At 38.3% G+C, this 24,909-nt stretch overlaps 1 protein-coding gene and 1 long non-coding RNA gene across 4 annotated transcripts in view; both read right to left on the reverse strand.

The window, feature by feature from the left end:
* The window catches only part of LOC127964015 (fumarylacetoacetate hydrolase domain-containing protein 2), a 170,260-nt gene that overhangs the window by 6,387 nt on the left and 138,964 nt on the right, over positions 1-24,909 (reverse strand). The window lies entirely within an intron of this gene.
* Positions 632-16,546, reverse strand: LOC127964018 (uncharacterized). Of its 2 annotated transcripts, XR_008154980.1 has the most exons (4): positions 14,173-16,546; positions 8,587-8,670; positions 2,724-4,741; positions 632-817 (listed from the first exon to the last, which is right to left on the reverse strand). It is a non-coding gene; the product is annotated as an uncharacterized LOC127964018 (long non-coding RNA). The 2 variants fall into 2 exon arrangements; XR_008154979.1 differs by lacking the exon at positions 8,587-8,670 and having other exon boundaries at positions 2,724-5,207; positions 14,555-16,546.

Genomic DNA, 24,909 nt, shown 5'->3' on the forward strand with positions numbered 1-24,909 from the left:
TCGTGAAGGACCAGCACCACCTCCTCTTGTTCGATGGTTTGAGGAATATATCTTCCAGAATCCAGGATTAAGATTTAAGAGCTTATTTTTATTCCACCTCCTTTCCTGAAAGTCTGTCTTGCAGAATTAACAAAAAATTAATCTTCACATTATTTCCTAATTATTTTGCAATTCTTTTTGTCAGTTCTTCTTGACCTGTTTTTCTCTTCCAGCTTTCCTGGACTATTGTATAGTACTCATAAATGATTAAATAAAAAACAATGGTAGTTATTAAGATTGATATGGTTTGGAATTGGTAAAAAAATGCTTGGAAAAAAATCACAATAAAACAATGTTTTAATGTTTAAGTTTGGAATATTAACTGACGTGAATGAATGCTATATAAATATTGTTCATGTTAACATAATGTTTATGAATGGAATCTTATTGTAAAGTGTTACTAAAGTTATATATATATATATATATATATTGTTCTGTGAATGTGATTTTAAAGTCTAGATGATTCGGATTAACCCTTTAACTGCAATATCCTTTAAAACCTCACTGCCAGAGGGATATTGTGAATGCATGTGCCCGCTGGGCACAGTTTACCTGATGCCACCGGGGGTGGCGATGGCACTGGTGGCTTGAGCCCGCCATCGCTGCTTGCAGCTATATTTATTATTATTATTCTTCTTCTCTAAGATGAATCGCATTTTTGAGGGCCTAAACATGCTCGAAAAGTCATGAAACTTTGCACACACCTCAGAACTGGCGAAAATTTACGTCTGATATGGGTTTCAGAAGTGGGTGTGGCAAAATGGCTCAACAGCGCCACCTATACACGTTCAACGGTGTGCGCCTCGAGCTACGTTTCATGTACATGTATGAAAATCGGTATACTCATGTAACTCTCCAATACCTACAAAAAAGTCTCTTGGAGCAAAATCCGAAACCCAACAGGAAGTCGGTTATTACTAATATTATGAGCAAATTTTGTGTCATTTTTGTCATTTCCATGCGTTGTATTTTAACGAACTCCTCCTAGAGATTCATTCAGATCAACACCAAATTTGGTATGCCTAATCTGAAGGCCTTTGCGATGTTAAATTGCGAAGCTTTTGAGTTTTCGTTAATGGGCGTGTCCGTGGCGGCCTGGCGAATTTCGATGACTCGCCATGAAACAGGAAGTTGCTATAACTCAGACATACAATGACCAATCTGCCCCAAACTTCACATGTTTGATGAGACTCCTGACCTGAACAGATTGACATGCCCATATTCAGTTATAGTCATAGCGCCACCTATTGGCAACAGGAAGTGACATATTTTACACTGCGATGAACTACTCCTAGAAATTTTATGATATCAATGTATTTTTTATGGTCAGTCTAATCTAAAGGCCTGTGCGATGTTAAGTTGTGAAGATCTTGAGTTTTCGTTAAAAGGCGTGTCCATGGCGCCGTCACGAAGTTTGATGTCTCGCCATGGGAATAAAATATGTTATAACTCAGGCATAAAATGTCCGATCTTCCCCAAACTGCACATGTGTGATAAGAGTCCTGGCCTGAACACATCTGAAGGCCAAAATTCCATCAGGTGTGGCAAAATGGCTCGATAGCGCCACCTATACACTTTCAACAGAGTGCGTCTCGAGCTATGTTTCACGTACATGTACAAAAATCGGTATACATATGTAACACACCAATACCTACAAAAAAGTCTCTTGGTACGAAATCCGAATCCCAACAGGAAGTCGGTTATTTAGAATTTTCTCTGCAAAATTGGCGTTGTTTTTGCCATTTTCAGGGGTTGTACTTTAACGAACTCCTCCTAGAGATTTAGTCAGATCAACACCAAACCTGGTCAGTGTAATCTTAAGCCCTTTGCAATGTTAAATTGCTAAGATCTTTAAATTTCGTTAAAGGGCGTGTCCATGGCGGCCTGAGAAATTTCGATGTTTCGCCATGAAAAAGGAAGTTGCTGTAACTCATACATACAATGTCCAATCTGCCCCAAACTTCACATGTTAGATAAAACTTCTGCCCTTAACAGATCTACATGCCCACATTCAGTTATAGTCATAGCGCCACCTATTGGCAACAGGAAGTGACATGTTTTACGCTGCGACAAACTACTCCTATAATTTTTTTGAGATTAACATATATTTTGTGGTCAGTGTAATCTAAAGGCCTGTGCAATGTTAAATTTTGGAGATCTTGAGTTTTTGTTAAAGGGCGTTTCCATGGCACCATGACAAAATTTGATATCTTGCCACAGCAAGAGAAGTTATTGTAACTCAAGCATAAAATGTTCAATCTTCCGCAAACTTCACATGTTTGATAAGAGTCCTGGCCTGAACACATCTGAAGGCCATTATTCCATTATAATGATAGCGCCACCTGCTGGCAACGGTAAGATTGGCACATATATGGGATATACTTTGATATATTCCACTTATATTCAGGACATTAAATGCATATTTCTCAACGTTCACCTTTTTACTAAAGCCACACGATGGCGGTGCGCCCGGGTGCGAGGGCCCGTTCATCGCTGCTTGCAGCTTTAATTATTATTATTATTATTATTATTATTATTCTTCTTCTCTAAGATGAATCGCATTTTTGAGGGCCTAAACATGCTCGAAAAGTCATGAAACTTTGCACACACCTCAGAACTGGCGAAAATTTACGTCTGATATGGGTTTCAGAAGTGGGTGTGGCAAAATTGCTCAACAGCGCCACCTATACACGTTCAACGGTGTGCGCCTCGAGCTACGTTTCATGTACATGTATGAAAATCGGTATACACATGTAACTCTCCAATACCTACAAAAAAGTCTCTTGGAGCAAAATCCGAAACCAGACAGGAAGTCGGTTATTTCTAATATTATGAGCAAATTTTGTGTCATTTTTGTCATTTCCATGCGTTGTATTTTAACGAACTCCTCCTAGAGATTAATTCAGATCAACACCAAATTTGGTATGCCTAATCTAAAGGCCTTTGCGATGTTAAATTGCGAAGCTTTTGAGTTTTCGTTGAAGGGCCTGTGTGTGGCGGCCTGGCGAATTTCGATGATTCGCCATGAAACAGGAAGTTGCTATAACTCAGACATACAATGACCAATCTGCCCCAAACTTCACATGTTTGATGAGACTCCTGTCCTGAACAGTTTGACATGACCATATTCAGTTATAGTCATAGCGCCACCTATTGGCAACAGGAAGTGACATATTTTACGCTGCGACAAACTACTCCTAGAAATTTTTGACATCAATGTCTTTTTTGTCGTCAGTCTAATCTAAAGGCCTGTAAGATGTTAAATTGAGAAGATCTTGAGTTTTCGTTAAAGGGCGTGTCCATGGCGCCATGTCAAAGTTCGATGTCTCGCCATGGGAGTAGAAGTTGTTGTAACTCAGTCATAAAATATCAGATCTTGCCCAAACTTCAAATGTTTGATAAGAGTCCTGACCTGAACACATCTGGAGGCTAATATTCCATTGGGTGTGGCAAAATGGCTCGATAGCGCCACCTATACATTTTCAATGGAGTGCGCCTCGAGCTACATGTCATGTACATGTACGAAAATCGGTTAACATATGTAACACACCAATAGCTACAAAAAAGTCTCCTGGTACGAAATCCGAATCCCAACAGGAAGTCGGTTATTTTTAATTTTCCCTGCAAAATTGGTGTTGTTTTTGTCATTTTCAGGGGTTGTATTTTAACGAACTCCTCCTAGAGATTTATTCAGATCAACACCAAACTTGGTCAGTGTAATCTAAAGCCCTTTGCGATGTTAAATTGCGAAGGAATTGAGGTTTCGTTAAAGGGCGTGTCCATGGCGGCCTGACAAATTTCGATGATTCGCCATGAAAAATGATGGTGCTATAACTCACACATACAATGTCCAATCTGCCCCAAACTTCACATTTTTGATAAGACTCTTCACCTGAACAGATCTACATGCCAATATTCAGTTATAGTCATAGCGCCACCTATTGGCAACTGGAAGTGACATATTTTACACTGAGACAAACTACTCCTAGAAATTTTATGACATCAATGTCTTTTTTGTGGTCAGTCTAATCTAAAGACCTGTGTGATGTTTAGTTGTGAAGATCTTGAGTTTTTGTTAAAAGGCATGTCCATGTCGCCATGACGAAGTTCGATGTCTCGCCATGGGAATAAAAGATGTTATAACTCAGGCATAAAATGTCCGATCTTGCCCAAACTTCACATGTGTGATAAGAGTCCTGGCTTGAACACATCTGAAGGCCAATATTCCATTATAACGATAGCGCCACCTGCTGGCAACAGGAAGATTGGCACACATATGGAATAAACTTTGATATATTGCACTTATATTTATGAGTTTAAATGCATATTTCTCAACGTTCACCTTTTTACTAAAGCCACACGATGGCAGTGAGCCCGGGTGCGAGGGCCCGTTCATCGCTGCTTGCAGCTTTAATTAGGGCCCGAGCACCGATGGTGTGAGGACCCTCTTGGAATTGCTCCGTTTATTATTATTATTATTAGGGCCCGAGCACCGATGGTGTGAGGACCCTCTTGGAATTGCTCCGTTTATTATTATTATTATTATTATTATTATTCTTCTTCTCTAAGATGAATCGCATTTTTGAGGGCCTAAACATGCTCGAAAAGTCATGAAACTTTGCACACACCTCAGAACTGGCGAAAATTTACGTCTGATATGGGTTTCAGAAGTGGGTGTGGCAAAATGGCTCAACAGCGCCACCTATACACATTCAACGGTGTGCGCCTCGAGCTACGTTTCATGTACATGTATGAAAATCGGTATACACATGTAACTCTCCAATACCTACAAAAAAGTCTCTTGGAGCAAAATCCGAAACCCAACAGGAAGTCGGTTATTTCTAATATTATGAGCAAATTTTGTGTCATTTTTGTCATTTCCATGCGTTGTATTTTAACGAACTCCTCCTAGAGATTAATTCAGATCAACACCAAATTTGGTATGCCTAATCTAAAGGCCTTTGCGATGTTAAATTGCGAAGGTTTTGAGTTTTCGTTAAAGGGCCTGTGTGTGGCGGCCTGGCGAATTTCGATGATTCGCCATGAAACAGGAAGTTGCTATAACTCAGACATACAATGACCAATCTGCCCCAAACTTCACATGTTTGATGAAACTCCTGTCCTGAACAGTTTGACATGACCATATTCAGTTATAGTCATAGCGCCACCTATTGGCAAAAGGAAGTGACATATTTTACGCTGCGACAAACTACTCCTAGAAATTTTTGACATCAATGTCTTTTTTGTCGTCAGTCTAATCTAAAGGCCTGTACGATGTTAAATTGAGAAGATCTTGAGTTTTCGTTAAAGGGCGTGTCCATGGCGCCATGTCAAAGTTCGATGTCTCGCCATGGGAGTAGAAGTTGTTGTAACTCAGTCATAAAATATCAGATCTTGCCCAAACTTCAAATGTTTGATAAGAGTACTGACCTGAACACATCTGGAGGCTAATATTCCATTGGGTGTGGCAAAATGGCTCGATAGCGCCACCTATACATTTTCAATGGAGTGCGCCTCGAGCTACATGTCATATACATGTAGGAAAATCGGTAAACATATGTAACACACCAATAGCTACAAAAAAGTCTCTTGGTACGAAACCCGAATCCCAACAGGAAGTCAGTTATTTTTAATTTTCCCTGCAAAATTGGTGTTTTTTTTGGCATTTTCAGGGGTTGTATTTTAACGAACTCCTCCTAGAGATTTATTCAGATCAACACCAAACTTGGTCAGTGTAATCTAAAGCCCTTTGCCATGTTAAATTGCGAAGGAATTGAGGTTTCGTTAAAGGGCGTGTCCATGGCGGCCTGACAAATTTCGATGATTCGCCATGAAAAATGATGGTGCTATAACTCACACATACAATGTCCAATCCGCCCCAAACTTCACATTTTTGATAAGACTCTTCACCTGAACAGATCTACATGCCAATATTCAGTTATAGTCATAGCGCCACCTATTGGCAACTGGAAGTGACATATTTTACACTGTGACAAACTACTCCTAGAAATTTTATGACATCAATGTCTTTTTTGTGGTCAGTCTAATCTAAAGACCTGTGTGATGTTTAGTTGTGAAGATCTTGAGTTTTTGTTAAAAGGCATGTCCATGTCGCCATGACGAAGTTCGATGTCTCGCCATGGGAATAAAAGATGTTATAACTCAGGCATAAAATGTCCGATCTTGCCCAAACTTCACATGTGTGATAAGGGTCCTGGCTTGAACACATCTGAAGGCCAATATTCCATTATAACGATAGCGCCACCTGCTGGCAACAGGAAGATTGGCACACATATGGAATAAACTTTGATATATTGCACTTATATTTATGAGTTTAAATGCATATTTCTCAACGTACACCTTTTTACTAAAGCCACACGATGGCAGTGAGCCCGGGTGCGAGGGCCCGTTCATCGCTGCTTGCAGCTTTAATTATTATTATTATTCTTCTTCTCTAAGATGAATCGCATTTTTGAGGGCCTAAACATGCTCGAAAAGTCATGAAACTTTGCACACACCTCAGAACTGGCGAAAATTTACGTCTGATATGGGTTTCAGAAGTGGGTGTGGCAAAATGGCTCAACAGCGCCACCTATACACGTTCAACGGTGTGCGCCTCGAGCTACGTTTCATGTACATGTATGAAAATCGGTATACACATGTAACTCTCCAATACCTACAAAAAAGTCTCTTGGAGCAAAATCCGAAACCCAACAGGAAGTCGGTTATTACTAATATTATGAGCAAATTTTGTGTCATTTTTATCATTTCCATGCGTTGTATTTTGACGAACTCCTCCTAGAGATTCATTCAGATCAACACCAAATTTGGTATGCCTAATCTGAAGGCCTTTGCGATGTTAAATTGCGAAGCTTTTGAGTTTTCGTTAATGGGCGTGTCCGTGGTGGCCTGGCGAATTTCGATGATTCGCCATGAAACTGGAAGTTGCTATAACTCAGACATACAATGACCAATCTGCCCCAAACTTCACATGTTTGATGAGACTCCTGACCTGAACAGATTGACATGCCCACATTCAGTTATAGTCATAGCGCCACCTATTGGCAACAGGAAGTGACATATTTTACACTGCGATGAACTACTCCTAGAAATTTTATGACATCAATGTATTTTTTGTTGTCAGTCTAATCTAAAGGCCTGTGCGATGTTAAGTTGTGAAGATCTTGAGTTTTCGTTAAAAGGCGTGTCCATGGCGCCGTCACGAAGTTCGATGTCTCGCCATGGGAATAAAAGATGTTATAACTCAGGCATAAAATGTCCGATCTTCCCCAAACTTCACATGTGTGATAAGAGTCCTGGCCTGAACACATCTGAAGGCCAAAATTCCATCAGGTGTGGCAAAATGGCTCGATAGCGCCACCTATACACTTTCAACAGAGTGCGCCTCGAGCTATGTTTCACGTACATGTACAAAAATCGGTATACACATGTAACACACCAATACCTACAAAAAAGTCTCTTGGTACGAAATCCGAATCCCAACAGGAAGTCGGTTATTTAGAATTTTCTCTGCAAAATTGGCGTTGTTTTTGCCATTTTCAGGGGTTGTACTTTAACGAACTCCTCCTAGAGATTTATTCAGATCAACACCAAACCTGGTCAGTGTAATCTTAAGCCCTTTGCGATGTTAAATTGTGAAGATCTTTAGATTTCGTTAAAGGGCGTGTCCATGGCGGCCTGACAAATTTTGATGTTTCGCCATGAAAAAGGAAGTTGCTGTAACTCAGACATACAATGTCCAATCTGCCCCAAACTTCACATGTTAGATAAAACTTCTGCCCTTAACAGATCTACTTGCCCACATTCAGTTATAGTCATAGCGCCACCTATTGGCAACAGGAAGTGACATGTTTTACACTGCGACAAAATACTCCTATAATTTTTTTGAGATTAACATATATTTTGTGGTCAGTCTAATCTAAAGGCCTGTGCAATGTTAACTTTTGGAGATCTTGAGTTTTTGTTAAAGGGCGTTTCCATGGCGCCATGACAAAACTTGATGTCTTGCCACAGCAAGAGAAGTTGTTGTAACTCAAGCATAAAATGTTCAATCTTCCCCAAACTTCACATGTTTGATAAGAGTCCTGGCCTGAACACATCTGAAGGCCAATATTCCATTATAATGATAGCACCACCTGCTGGCAACGGTAAGATTGGCACATATATTGGATATACTTTGATATATTCCACTTATATTTAGGACATTAAATGCATATTTCTCACTGTTCACCTTTTTACTAAAGCCACTCGCTGGCGGTGAGCCCGGGTGCGAGGGCCCGTTCATCGCTGCTTGCAGCTTTAATTAGGGCCCGAGCACCGATGGTGTGAGGACCCTCTTGGAATTGCTCCGTTTATTATTATTATTATTATTATTATTATTCTTCTTCTCTAAGATGAATCGCATTTTTGAGGGCCTAAACATGCTCGAAAAGTCATGAAACTTTGCACACACCTCAGAACTGGCGAAAATTTACATCTGATATGGGTTTCAGAAGTGGGTGTGGCAAAATGGCTCAACAGCGCCACCTATACACGTTCAACGGTGTGCGCCTCGAGCTACGTTTCATGTACATGTATGAAAATCGGTATACACATGTAACTCTCCAATACCTACAAAAAAGTCTCTTGGAGCAAAATCCGAAACCCAACAGGAAGTGGGTTATTACTAATATTATGAGCAAATTTTGTGTCATTTTTGTCATTTCCATGCGTTGTATTTTAACGAACTCCTCCTAGAGATTCATTCAGATCAACACCAAATTTGGTATGCCTAATCTGAAGGCCTTTGCGATGTTAAATTGCGAAGCTTTTGAGTTTTCGTTAATGGGCGTGTCCGTTGCGGCCTGGCGAATTTCGATGATTCGCCATGAAACAGGAAGTTGCTATAACTCAGACATACAATGACCAATCTGCCCCAAACTTCACATGTTTGATGAGACTCCTGACCTGAACAGATTGACATGCCCATATTCAGTTATAGTCATAGCGCCACCTACTGGCAACAGGAAGTGACATATTTTACACTGCAATGAACTACTCCTAGAAATTTTATGACATCAATGTATTTTTTGTGGTCAGTCTAATCTAAAGGCCTGTGCGATGTTAAGTTGTGAAGATCTTGAGTTTTCGTTTAAAGGCTTGTTCATGGCGCCGCGACGAAGTTCGATGTCTCGCCATGGGAATAAAAGATGTTATAACTCAGGCATAAAATGTCCGATCTTCCCCAAACTGCACATGTGTGATAAGAGTCCTGGCCTGAACACAACTGAAGGCCAAAATTCCATCAGGTGTGGCAAAATGGCTCGATAGCGCCACCTATACACTTTCAACAGAGTGTGCCTCGAGCTATGTTTCACGTACATGTACAAAAATCGGTATACACATGTAACACACCAATACCTACAAAAAAGTCTCTTGGTACGAAATCCGAATCCCAACAGGAAGTCGGTTATTTAGAATTTTCTCTGCAAAATTGGCGTTGTTTCTGCCATTTTCAGGGGTTGTACTTTAACGAACTCCTCCTAGAGATTTATTCAGATCAACACCAAACCTGTTCAGTGTAATCTAAAGCCCTTTGCAATGTTAAATTGCGAAGATCTTTAGATTTCGTTAAAGGGCGTGTCCATGGCAGCCTGACAAATTTCGATGTTTCGCCATGAAAAAGGAAGTTGCTGTAACTCAGACATACAATGTCCAATCTGCCCCAAACTTCACATGTTAGATAAAACTTCTGCCCTTAACAGATCTACATGCCCACATTCAGTTATAGTCATAGCGCCACCTATTGGCAACAGGAAGTGACATGTTTTACGCTGCAACAAACTACTCCTATAATTATTTTGAGATTAACATATATTTTGTGGTCAGTCTAATCTAAAGGCCTGTGCAATGTTAACTTTTGGAGATCTTGAGTTTTTGTTAAAGGGCGTTTCCATGGCGCCATGACAAAATTTGATGTCTTGCCACAGCAAGAGAAGTTGTTGTAACTCAAGCATAAAATGTTCAATCTTCCCCAAACTTCACATGTTTGATAAGAGTCCTGGCCTGAACACCTCTAAAGGCCAATATTCCATTATAATGATAGCGCCACCTGCTGGCAACGGTAAGATTGGCACATATATGGGATATACTTTGATATATTCCACTTATATTTAGGACATTAAATGCATATTTCTCAACGTTCACCTTTTTACTAAAGCCACACGATGGCGGTGAGCCCGGGTGCGAGGGCCCGTTCATCGCTGCTTGCAGCTTTAATTATTAGGGCCCGAGCCAATGGGCGCAGGGCCCTATTGTTCCCCTAAGGATTATTCTTATTATTTTTATTTTTTTTTTAACCTTCCGGGGGTTTTTGGGGGCCTTAACATACTCAAAAACTCTTGAAAATTGGCACACACATTGGAACCTGCGGCCATCAGGTCGCCGCAGAGACTGGAACCCAGGCGTGGCATAGGAGCTCTACAGCGCCCCCTGGAACACCGTTAGAAAATCCTGAACCATAGCTCACACATACTTACATGTATTTATATGAAACTCAGTACACTTATAGATCTCACTGAGCCGAACAACTTTCACACTCTATGTCATAGGCTCCGCCCAACAGGAAGTCAGCTATTCAAGGCTGTTTAATAAAAGCATGCTCTGGAATTTGAAATACTCCTCTGAGGTTTTCCACCCGTTCGCCACAAAACTTGGTGAACATGATCTCAAGACATTGAAGATGAAAAATTGCGAGGGGATTTTTGATATCTCGAACGGTTCGCCCGTGGTGAGGCGTTGAAATTAGGGCACAAAATTTGAAACAGGAAGTGCCTAATAACATCTGCGTACATTTCCTGAGTTTCATCAAACTTCATCGGTTTGTTTATTGTAATATGTTACTCGCATATATGTAACTATAAGGTGTCAAAGTTACAGCGCCACCAACTGGCAGCAGGAAGTGTGTCATTTTCAAAATTCTTTTAATTCAGCGTCTTATTTTTACTCGATTTGCTTCAAACTTCATCAGAATAATGACAAAATACAGCTGATGTAAATCTGTTGTGGGTATACTGATATCTAATATAGTGTTGCCATGGCAACGTGTCAAACTTGAATATTCTGTTATGGTGATTTTGAGGCAGACAACAAGCTCAGATTTACATTAAACTCAGAACACATATCCGTATTAATGATATCTAGACAATGGCATAAGCTTTTAAAAGGACGTGATAGAGGCACTCTATAGCGCCACCTTTTGTCAAAAGTGGGGGGGTTAGTTTTAGCTACAGACACCAAACTTGGTACATAAATTGTTCTTATCAAGACGGACAATTTTCTAATTCACAGTCATAAGCTACGACCAACAGGAAGTCAGCTATTTTGATTTGAATATGTATTTTTGGCAAATTCGGCTGTGAATTAATGCATACTCCTCACAGGGGAAGTGCACTATACACACCAAACTTTGTCTACATGTTGAAAAAACATTGAGGAACTTAAATTGCGAATGGATTTTGGATAGCTTGAACGGTTTTGCCGTGGTGATTTTTTGAAATAACAGTAAAAAGGGAAACATTAATTGTCTGGTATTTTTAAATTGCAGCTTCCAAACATTTCAAAACCATTTTTCATTTAGAGAACATGCGATTCTGAGGAAATATGCATAGTTTCACAACTTTACAACACTGTAAGATTAAAATAAAATTATAAAACTGTCAGACATCTGATCTCACTCTCTGGCATTGTCTCTGTGTGAGGGAAAGGGGGGGGGGTGCTTGAGGACCTGCCTGACAGAGAGAGAGAGAGATAGGGAGAGAGAGAGAGAGTTAACATCTCTTTAATCACCAGAAAAAAAAACTGTAATTGTGTGTTGTTGATTTTTTTCATCATTACAGCTTAAGAAATCTCTCTATCATTTTCTATCATTTTTAGGGACGAAAAAAACCTAGTACAATTTGTAATCTTGCTGATTTAACAGTAAAACAGTTCAGCTCACAGATAAAGACTAAGCTGTAATGCAGGCAAACATATTTTACAAATGCTTATAGATCAATAAAATTGTTAAAAATGCTTTTTCACAAAGTACATAATAATAAGGCACGTTGATATTCTGATGACATTTTTTTCCAAGTACATTTTACCAATTTCAAATCACATCAATCTTAATAAATACTATAGATCTGGTATTTCATGATTTATGAATGATATATATAATTGTCCTCGAAGGCTGGAAGTGAAATACTCATATTCAGGAGTGCTGAATTTTTAGGCATGTCTTCTTGTCATGCATTGGTCATTGAGCTCATTGTAGCGATGCTTCAGGTGTTGAAATAGATTTGTTATAGATTATACAGGTTCACTGTTTGAAGAGTGTATACAGTATGTGTATGTGGTGCAGACGCAGTAGCGAGAGCATGTTATTGTTACGCAAAAACACATTGAAATAATGTGCGAGCATGAATCTCTCCGCTTGCATGCACATTTCCTTTACTTTGACAAAAAACGCGTCCTCTGATACATGCTGCTTTTGCTCGGAGAGCGTGCGCGCACTTAAAACTCGTTTCCTCTGCTCAAACTGTGTCCTGTGCACTCACAACTCTCTCTATGCTCATGCGCTAGATATTCATTCTTTTCACACCTTTCTACTTCTAACCTTTTCTGTTCACATCTTTTACCATGTGCAGTGTGAATGCTCTGATCCATTAACATGGGCTCTGAAAAAAATATGCATTACAGATAGAGCTTGTGAACCTGGCCTTGCATAGGTATATGCACAGTCTGTCCTGTTCTCCTGCTCCATTTAGGAACGCTTCATTCGGACTGGTTCAGATAGCAACACCAAACTTGCAGTGTGTAATACCTATCATGGCCACCACCAGATGGAGCTATAGGATTACTTTTAAATAATTGTTTTAGAAACGTCTATAAAGCATTTAAATCATTTATAAAAATATTTCAAAGTAAAACAATATGTTTTTTTAAAAGCTAATGAATTTTACTGGTAATATAGTTTTATATAATAATTTCAGAAATGTTTATAGATCAATAAAAGTATTTTTAAAAATGGTTATAGATCATGAAAAGTGCGAATAAGCTCTCTTTGGTTTACATAAGTTAATGCATTAACTAACATGAACTAACAATGAACAATCTATTTTTCAGATAATTTATTAATCTTTTTTATGTTAGTTATTCCTATCATTAAAAATATTATTATTTATGTTTTTTCACAGTACATAAACTAATTTTAAAATAAAAATGTAATAAAAAAAATATTATTAATAATGTATTAAAATATTTTAACTAAGCTTTAATTAACATTTATATAAACACTTATATTGAAAGAGACTGAAATTGAAGTAATTTTTACTTTTAAAAACCACTTGTAAGACACAGTTAACAAATGCAGTGAGCAGATGAAAGGACAGAACAACAAAGATATATAGTGCCCCCTATTGGCAACAGGAAGTGTCATATTTTACACTGCGACAAACTACTCCTAGAAATTTTTTGACATTAATGTCTTTTTCGTGGTCAGTCTATCTTGAGTTTTTGTTAAGGGTCGTGTCCATGGCGCCATGACAAAATTGATGTCTCGCCATAGGAAGAGAAGTTGTTGTAACTCAGGCATAAAATATTCGATCTTCCCCAAACTTCAAATGTTTGATAAGAGTCTTGGCCTGAACACATCTGAAGGAAAATATTCCATTATAATGATAGCGCCACCTGCTGGCAAAAAGAAGATTGGCACATATAAATGACTTTGACATATTCCACTTATATTTACGACTTTAAATGCATATTTCTCGCCGTTCGCTTTTTTTACTAAAGCCGCTTGCTGGCGGTGAGCCCGGGTGCGAGGGCCCGATCATCGCTGCTTGCAGCTTTAATTATTATTATTCTTCTTCTCTAAGATGAATCGCATTTTTGAGGGCCTAAACATGCTCGAAAAGTCATGAAACTTTGCACACACCTCAGAACTGGCGAAAATTTACATCTGATATGGGTTTCAGAAGTGGGTGTGGCAAAATGGCTCAACAGCGCCACCTATACACGTTCAACGGTGTGCGCCTCGAGCTACGTTTCATGTACATGTATGAAAATCGGTATACACATGTAACTCACCAATACCTACAAAAAAGTCTCTTGGAGCAAAATCCGAAACCCAACAGGAAGTCGGTTATTTCTAATATTATGAGCAAATTTTGTGTCATTTTTGTCATTTCCATGCGTTGTATTTTAACGAACTCCTCCTAGAGATTAATTCAGATCAACACCAAATTTGGTATGCCTAATCTAAAGGCCTTTGCGATGTTAAATTGCGAAGCTTTTGAGTTTTCGTTAAAGGGCCTGTGTGTGGCGGCCTGGCGAATTTCGATGATTCGCCATGAAACAGGAAGTTGCTATAACTCAGACATTCAATGACCAATCTGCCCCAAACTTCACATGTTTGATGAGACTCCTGTCCTGAACAGTTTGACACGACCATATTCGGTTATAGTCATAGCGCCACCTATTGGCAACAGGAAGTGACATATTTTACGCTGCGACAAACTACTCCTAGAAATTTTTGACATCAATGTCTTTTTTGTCGTCAGTCTAATCTAAAGGCCTGTACGATGTTAAATTGAGAAGATCTTGAGTTTTCGTTAAAGGGCGTGTCCATGGCGCCATGTCAAAGTTCGATGTCTCGCCATGGGAGTAGAAGTTGTTGTAACTCAGTCATAAAATATCAGATCTTGCCCAAACTTCAAATGTTTGATAAGAGTACTGACCTGAACACATCTGGAGGCTAATATTCCATTGGGTGTGGCAAAATGGCTCGATAGCGCCACCTATACATTTTCAATGGAGTGCGCCTCGAGCTACATGTCATATACATGTACGAAAATCGGTAAACATATGCAACACACCAATAGCTACAAAAAAGTCTCTTGGTACGAAATCCGAATCCCAACAGGAAGTCGGTTATTTTTAATTTTCCCTGCAAAATTGGTGTTGTTTTTGTCACTTTCAGGGGTTGTATTTTAACGAACTCCTCCTAGAGATTTATTCAGATCAACACCAAACTTGGTCAGTGTAATCTAAAGCCCTTTGCGATGTTAAATTGCGAAGGAATTGAGGTTTCGTTAAAGGGCGTGTCCATGGCGGCCTGACAAATTTCGATGATTCGCCGTGAAAAATGATGGTGCTATAACTCACACATACAATGTCCAATCCGCCCCAAACTTCACATTTTTGTTAAGACTCTTCACCTGAACAGATCTACATGCCAATATTCAGTTATAGTCATAGCGCCACCTATTGGCAACTGGAAGTGACATATTTTACACTGTGACAAACTACTCCTAGAAATTTTATGACATCAATGTCTTTTTTGTGGTCAGTCTAATCTAAAGACCTGTGTGATGTTTAGTTGTGAAGATCTTGAATTTTTGTTAAAAGGCATGTCCATGTCGCCATGACGAATTTCGATGTCTCGCCATGGGAATAAAAGATGTTATAACTCAGGCATAAAATGTCCGATCTTGCCCAAACTTCACATGTGTGATAAGGGTCCTGGCTTGAACACATCTGAAGGCCAATATTCCATTATAACGATAGCGCCACCTGCTGACAACAGGAAGATTGGCACACATATGGAATAAACTTTGATATATTGCACTTATATTTATGAGTTTAAATGCATATTTCTCAACGTTCACCTTTTTACTAAAGCCACACGATGGCGGTGAGCCCGGGTGCGAGGGCCCGTTCATCGCTGCTTGCAGCTTTAATTATTATTATTATTTATTCTTCTAATTTTTTTCCAAGGTTTCGGGGGCTTTTGGGGTCCTTAACATGCTTAAAAAGTCTTGAAAATTGGCACACACATTGGAACCTGCGGCCATTAGGGCCGGGCAGAGACTGATACACGGGCGTGGCACAGGGGCTCTACAGCGCCCCCTGGAATACTGAGGGCCATATATCATACATACTTGCACGTAGACACACGAAACTCGGTACACATGTAGATCTCATCAAACCAAACAACTTTCGTACTGCATGTCATAGGCTCCGCCCAACAGGAAGTTGGCTATTTTGGGTTTAGTAGTCATATTTTTCGTCAAAGTTGTGGGGGCTTTTGGGGTCCTTAACATACTCAAAAACTCTTGAAAATTTGCAAACACTTTGGAATCTGTGGCCTTTAGGAGCCTGCAGAAGCTGGGACCCGGGCGTGGCACAGGGGCTCTACGGCGCCCCCTGGATCACAGTCAGAAATGTTGATGTATAGCTCACACATACTTGCCAATATTCATATGAAACTCAGTACACATATAGATCTTATTGTGCCGAACAACTTTCGTATTGAATATCATAGGCTCCGCCCAACAGGAAGTCAGCTATTTAGAGTAATGTAAAAAGCGCATGCTCTGGAATTTGAAATACTTGTCATAGGTTTTTTACTCGATTGCCGCCAAACTCGGTCAACATGATCTCAAGACATTGGGGATGAAAAATTGCCAGGGGATTTTTGATATCTCAAACGGTTTGCTCGTGGCGAGGCTTTGAAATTATGGCGAGAAATGAGAAACAGGAAGTGTCTAATACCATCCACATACATTTCCTAATTTTAATCAAACTTCATCAGATTATTCATTGTATGATGTCGATCGCATATATGTGACTATTAGGAGTCAAAGTTATAGCGCCACCAAGTGGCAGCAGGAAGTGTGTCATTTTCAAAATGCTTTGAATTTAGCATCTTATTTTTACTCGATTTGCTTCAAACTTCATCAGAATAATGTTAAAACACAGCCAATATAAATCTGCTGGGGAGATATTGATATCTAAAAATATTGTTGCCATGGCAACATGTCAAACTGGAATACTTCTCAGGTGATTTTGAGGCATATAACATACTTAGAATTTCATCAAACTCAGAACACATATCAGTATTCGTGACAGCTAGACACTGGCAAAATTTCATAAGAGGGCGTGGAAGAGGCACTCTATAGCGCCACCTTTTGTCAAAAGTGGGGGGGTTAGTTTTAGCTACAGACACCAAACTCAGTACAAAAATTGTTCTTATCAAGACGGACAACTTTCTAATTCACAGTCATCAGCTACGACCAACAGGAAGTCGGCTATTTTGATTTGAATGTGGATTGTTTTTTACATTTAGCTGTGAATTAATGCATACTGCTCAGAGGAGAGTAACACTATACACACCAAACTTGGTGTACATGTTGAAAAAACATTGAGGAACTTAAATTGTGAATGGGTTTTGGATAGCTTGGATGGTTTTGTCGTGGGGATTTTTTTAAATGACAATAAAGATGGAATTATTAATTTTCCTGCATTTTTAAATTCCAAACACTTCAAAACCTTTTTTCATACAGAAAAAAAGTTATTCTGAGTAAATATGCATAGTTTCATGACTTTACAACACTGTATGGATAACAGAAAATTAAAAAACTGTCAGACATCTCATATCACTCTGTCCCTCTGTTTGAGTGTGTGTGCTTAGACTTCCATTGTCTGAGAGAAATAGCGCCCCTACAGGTGCAGTTACCGGACTAAAAAAGGGAGGAGACTGTCTTTTGGTTTCACTTTTAAATCGGTTAAAATACAAATAAATACTTGGATTTAATTCACACTGACAAGCTAAACCAACATATATGATTATCATCAGGTCAGGGTTCATTAATAATTGATGTGTGGTCAGTGATACGTGAGAAACACGAGAGATGAATCACCGCTCTGAGCAGGAGCGTGTGGAATGATGAGCTCAGAAAAAAACGAGTTTATTCTTGTTTTATAGCTATTTAAAATAAAGTATTGCAGCGATATCTCACAATTCACCAATTAGAGCACACCAAGAGCTAAATTCAGATGTTTTTGAACTGTTTGTGTGAAAATGAAATATTCACGGCTGCCTATCTGAAATCACTGCCTCCGATCAGCGCGCACAGTGTCACAAGTTCAAAACTAACAAATTTATTCTTGTTTAAGAGCTTTTTAAAATAAATTATTGCCATAAATCACACAATACATCCATTATAACACAACACGAGCTAAATGCAGGTGTTTGTGACCCGTTTAAGTGTGCAAGACTATTTGAAAGCGCGACTGGCAGAATAACATGTATCTCTCCAGCTGCAGGATTCTGCCTTTCATTGTAAGAACGAACACATCACGGACAAGATTATTTCAAAATACATAATAGCTTGGCTAATATAAACGAAAACAGCCACATGAACATAAACTGTTGAGAAATAAATCTGAAGTGGATCTACTGGATTTTAATATTAAGTGACCGCATATACCTGCTTCTGTCTTCATTTTAATCTATATAAAAAATGAAACTCATTCATCTTGGCTGCTTTTTTAATGTGTGTACGTATTTATTTATTATTTTGCTCTAACAAGACTTAATCTATATATAATTAAATCAATTACATTTTATTTTACATTTGATTTGTCCATTTCTGCATCTAAACGCCTAAAAACCTAAAACATGCTCTATTATACTATTGTTAGCAATTTCTTTATCGTCCAATTTATCTGGTGTACACGCTTTTATTTTCATAATAAACTCGTTTGTTAGATTATACACAGTTATAGTGGTCTATAATAAATATTAACAGGTTTTATTCAAGCTGTTTAGAATGATTGCCGTACGCTAATTTTTTAAAATGTAAATCCAAAAAAAAAAAAAAAAAAATTAAATAAATAAAAAACATTGGAAAAGAATAACTTGTACTTTTTTATACATTTTGTATAGTTTCATAGTTTATGCATTATAGTTATAAAAACAAACAAATTTAGCCACTCACATAGAAATCTTAGGCCTTATCCTTTTCTGACAGTTTTAGGGATTTTTAAAAATCCTAAAAAACCTTATTTGTGCTGCAAATAATAATTTCAAACTCATTTGATACTGACCTCTGACATCCTGTGACATGATATTTATTTGAATTTACATAATCCCATGGATGTAACAGTAAATCTGTTCAGCTCACAGATCAAGACTAAGCTGTAATGCAAGCAGAACTTTCACAAATGCTTGTAGGTCAATAAAATCATTACAAAACACTTACAAATCATTTAAGGGATTTGATAACACTGTAAAATAATGTCTAATTTGTTAACATTAGCAAATGCATTGATAACACTTTATAATAACTGCACTCATTAGTAAATAGTCAGTTCATGCTTCATAAAGCCTTGTCCCAATATTAATAGTCAGTAGTAAGCAGTTTATAAATACAGCTATAAATAGCTCATTTATTAAAAAGGAGAGTATAGGGTCAGTTATCTTCCTATGAAAAATAAAAAAAATAAAAATAAACAAACGACAACACTGATTGATACAGAACTCAGAAATGTTATTGTGGATTTATGATAAACTCAGCCTGTACATGAATTCATTCTCCTCCAAGAAGACACAAGTAGTTCACACCAAACTTTTTTAACATGAAGCCATATACTGAAGATGTTAAATTGCGAATGGGTTTAGGATACCTTAAATGGTGTGGCCATAGAGATTTATTAAAGTAACATAAAAAAATACCATAGTTATTTTACTATATCTTTAAAATGTTTAATTCCAACTCTTCATAATTTTTTATATACCTAGAAGTCATCATTTGAAGGAAGCACAGTAAGTTTCATAGCTTTATCATTTTCAAGAGCCAGCATAAAATTAAAACTATCATAACATATAAATCAAGCTTGCAATTCTTAGTACCAATAATGGCCACCAGATGGAGCTATAGGATCACTTTTAAATAATTATTGTAGAAACAAGTATGATTTAAATCATTTATAGAAATCTTTCAAAGAAAAATAATATGAATTTTATGTATTTTACTGATAAAATGACCCTCACTTTATTAGAATAACAAGCTGAAGTATTGTGAACTGTATTTTAAGAATAATTCTTTATAGGCTTTATGGACAGATAAGTTTTGAGTGACTCTTGAAGGATCAGCACCACATACTCTTTTACCACTGTTTAAAGAATTTATCTTACAGTACAGGTGCGGATGAATTTTGAATATCATGAATTTCATGACTATACAACACTATATGGATGATAGAAAATTAAAAAACTATCATACATCTGATGTCACTCTGTCCCTCTGTCACTGTGGGTAATGTGTGTGTGTGTGTGTGTGTGTGTGTTTGTGTGTGTGTGTGTGTGTGTTAAGTGAATTAGGTGTGAAACTATCAGGGAGCATTTAGTCTCCAGTGCCAACATTTTACAGAACTGCCACTTTCCTGGAGTCTCAGAATTACAATGTGTCAGGTTCTGAGAGATCTAAGATTCCAAAAAAATGATTTAATTAGAATACCATGAAGTATTGTGAAATACTATATATTAAGACTTTATATATAGGCTTTATGAACAGATTAGAGTGACTCGTGAAGGACCAGCACCACCTCCTCTTGTCCGATGGTTTGAGGAATATATCTTCCAGAATCCGGGATTAAGATTTAGGTGCTCATTTTTATTCCACCTCCTTTCCTGAAAGTCTGTCTTGCAGAATTGACTAAAAAATAATCTTCACATTAATTCCTAATTATTTTGCAATTCTTTTTGTCAGTTCTTCTTGACCTGTTTTTTTTCTTTCTTCTTCTTTTCTGACCTCATGACCCAGTCAGCATTTTTGTACAATGGTCAAGTCTTAACTTATCCATTTCTGTATTGCATTTGTGTTTGATATTTCTCATGGGTATTTCATAATTTTCGACTTTGAGTTAAAACAGTTTGAGTTAAAACTCTTTTTTAGCGCATTTCATCTGTAAAAGAAAACATGCCTAATGATTCTGCACACATGAATATAAGGAGTTTTTCTCTTCCAGCTTTCCTGGACTATTGTATAGCACTTATAAATGATTAAATTAAAAATAATGGTAGTTATTAAGATTGATATGGTTTGGAATTGGTAAAATGTGCTTGGAAAAAAATCACAATAAAACAATGTTTTAATGTTTAAGTTTGGAATATTAACTGACATAAATTAATGCTATATAAATATTGTTCATGTTAACATAATGTTTATAAATGAAATCGTATTGTAAAGTGTTACTAAATATATATATATGTTTGGGGAATATATATGTATATTGTTCTGTGAATGTGATTTTAAAGTCTAGATGATTCGGATTAACCCTTTAACCGCCATATTCTTTAAAATCTCACTGCCAGAGGGATATTGTGAATGCATGTGCCCGCTGGACACAGTTTACCTGATGCCACCGGGGGTGGCGATGGCATTGGTGGCTTGAGCCCGCCATCGCTGCTTGCAGCTATATTTATTATTATTATTATTATACTTCTCCAAAATGAATCGCATTTTTGAGGGCCTAAACATACTCAAAAAGTCATGAAACTTTGCACACACCTCAGAACTGGCGAAAATTTACATCTGATATGGGTTTCAGAAGTGGGTGTGGCAAAATGGCTCGACAGCGCCACCTATACACGTTCAACGGTGTGCGCCTCGAGCTATGTTTCACGTACATGTATGAAAATCGGTACACATGTGTAACTCTCCAGTACCTACAAAAAAGTCTCTTAGAGCAAAATTCTAAACCCAACAGGAAGTCGGTTATTTTTAATATTATGAGCAAATTTTGTGTCATTTTTGCCATTTCCATGCATTGTATTTTAACGAACTCCTCCTAGAGACTTATTCAGATCAACACCAAGTTTGGTATGCCTAATCTAAAGGCCTTTGCGATGTTAAATTGCGAAGATTTTGAGTTTTCATCGAAGGGCGTGTCCGTGGCGGCCTGGCGAATTTCGATGATTCGCCATGAAACAGGAAGTTGCTATAACTCAGACATACAATGACCAATCTGCCCCAAACTTCACATGTTTGATGAGCCTCCTGACCTGAACAGATTGACATGCCCATATTCAGTTATAGTCATAGCGCCACCTATTGGCAACAGGAAGTGACATATTTTACACTGCGATGAACTAGTCCTAGAAATTTTATGACATCAATGTATTTTATGTGGTCAGTCTAATCTAAAGGCCTGTGCGATGTTAAGTTGTGAAGATCTTGAGTTTTCGTTAAAAGGTGTGTCCATGGCGCCATCACAAAGTTCGATGTCTCGCCATGGGAATAAAAGATGTTATAACTCAGGCATAAAATGTCCGATCTTCCCCAAACTGCACATGTGTGATAAGAGTCCTGGCCTGAACAGATCTGCAGGCCAATATTCCACCGGGTGTGGCAGAATGGCTCTATAGCGCCACCTATACACTTTCAACGGAGTGCGCCTCGAGCTATGTTTCACGTACATGTACAAAAATCGATACACACATGTAACACTCCAATACCTACAAAAAAGTCTCTTGGTACGATATCCGGATCCCAACAGGAAGTCGGTTATTTTGAATTTTCCCTTCAAAATTGGTGTTGTTTTTGCCATTTTCAGGGGTTGTACTTTAACGAACTCCTCCTAGAGATTTATTCAGATCAACACCAAACTTGGTCAGTGTAATCTAAAGCCCTTTGCGATAATAAATTGCGAAGGACTTGAGGTTTCGTTAAAGGGCGGGTCCATGGTGGCCTGACAAATTTCGATGTTTCGCCATGAAAAAGGAAGTTGCTGTAACTCAGACATACAATGTCCAATCTGCCCCAAACTTCACATGTTGGATAAGACTCTTGACCTGAACAGATCTACATGCCAATATTCAGTTATAATCATAGCGCCACCTATTGGCAACAGGAAGTTACATATTTTACACTGCGACAAACTACTCCTAGAAATTTTATGACATCAATGTATTTTTTGTGGTCAGTCTAATCTAAAGACCTGTGTGATGTTTAGTTGTGAAGATCTTGAGTTTTTGTTAAAAGGAGTGTCCATGGCGCCGTGATGAAGTTCGATGTCTCACCATGGGAATAAAAGATGTTATAACTCAGGCATAAAATGTCCGATCTTGCCCAAACTTCACTTGTGTGATAAGGGTCCTGGCCTGAACAGATCTGAAGGCCAATATTCCATCGAGTGTGGCAAAATGGCTCGATAGCGCCACCTACACACTTTCAACGGAGTGCGTATACACTTTAAACGGAGTGCGCCTCGAGCTATGTTTCACGTACATGTACAAAAAATCGGTACACACATGTAACACACCAATATCTACAAAAAAGTCTCTTGGTACGAAATCCGAATCCCAACAGGAAGTCAGTTATTTCGAATTTTCTCTGCAAAATTAGTGTTGTTTTGGCCATTTTCAGGGGTTGTACTTTAACGAACTCCTCCTAGATATTTATTCAGATCAACACCAAACTTGGTCAGTGTAATCTAAAGCCTTTTGCGATCTTAAAGTGCGAAGATCTTGAGGTTTCGTTAAAGGGCGTGTCCATGGCGGCCTGACAAATTTCGATGTTTCGCCATGAAATAGGATGTTGTTGTAACTCAGGCATAAAATGTCCAATCCTCCCCAAACTTCACATGTTCGATAAAAGTCCTGCCCTGAACACATTTGAAGGCCAATATTCCATTATAATGATAGCGCCACCTGCTGGCAACAGGAAGATTGGCACATATATGGAATAAACATTGATATATTCTACTTATATTTATGAGTTTAAACGCATATTTCTCACCGTTCACCTATTAACTAAAGCCACTCGCTGCCGGTGAGCCCGGGTGCGAGGGCCCGTTCATCGCTGCTTGCAGCTTTAATTATTATTATTATTATTATTCTCCAAAATGAATCGCATTTTTGAGGGCCTAAACATGCTCGAAAAGTCATGAAACTTTGCACACACCTCAGAACTGGCGAAAATTTACGTCTGATATGGGTTTCAGAAGTGGGTGTGGCAAAATGGCTCAACAGCGCCACCTATACACGTTCAACGGTGTGCGCCTCGAGCTACGTATCATATACATGTATGAAAATCGGTATACACATGTAACTCTCCAATACCTACAAAAAAGTCTCTTGGAGCAAAATCCGAAACCCAACAGGAAGTCGGTTATTACTAATATTATGAGCAAATTTTGTGTCATTTTTGTCATTTCCATGCATTGTATTTTAACGAACTCCTCCTAGAGATTTAGTCAGATCAACACCAAATTTGGTGTGCCTAATCTAAAGGCCTTTGCGATGTTAAATTGCGAAGATTTTGAGTTTTTGTTAAAGGGCGTGTCCATGGCGGCCTGACAAATTTCGATGATTTGCCATGAAAAAGGAAGTTGCTGTAACTCAGACATACAATGTCCAATCTGCCCCAAACTTCACATGTTAGATAAAACTTCTGCCCTTAACAGATCTACATGCCCACATTCAGTTATAGTCATAGCGCCACCTATTGGCAACAGGAAGTGACATGTTTTACGCTGCGACAAACTACTCCTATCATTTTTTTGAGATTAACATATATTTTGTGGTCAGTCTAATCTAAAGGCCTGTGCAATGTTAACTATTGGAGATCTTGAGTTTTTGTTAAAGGGCGTTTCCATGGCGCCATGACAAAATTTGATGTCTTGCCACAGCAAGAGAAGTTGTTGTAACTCAAGCATTAAATGTTCAATCTTCCCCAAACTTCACATGTTTGATAAGAGTCCTAGCCTGAACACATCTGAAGGCCAATATTCCATTATAATGATAGCGCCACCTGCTGGCAACGGTAAGATTGGCACATATATGGGATATACTTTGATATATCCCACTTATATTTAGGACATTAAATGCATATTTCTCAACGTTCACCTTTTTACTAAAGCCACACGATGGCGGTGAGCCCGGGTGCGAGGGCCCGTTCATCGCTGCTTGCAGCTTTAATTATTATTATTATTATTATTATTATTATTATTATTATTATTCTTCTCCAAAATGAATCGCATTTT

This window comes from Carassius gibelio, chromosome B8 (assembly GCF_023724105.1).
Source record: "Carassius gibelio isolate Cgi1373 ecotype wild population from Czech Republic chromosome B8, carGib1.2-hapl.c, whole genome shotgun sequence".
Taxonomy (NCBI): domain Eukaryota; kingdom Metazoa; phylum Chordata; class Actinopteri; order Cypriniformes; family Cyprinidae; genus Carassius; species Carassius gibelio.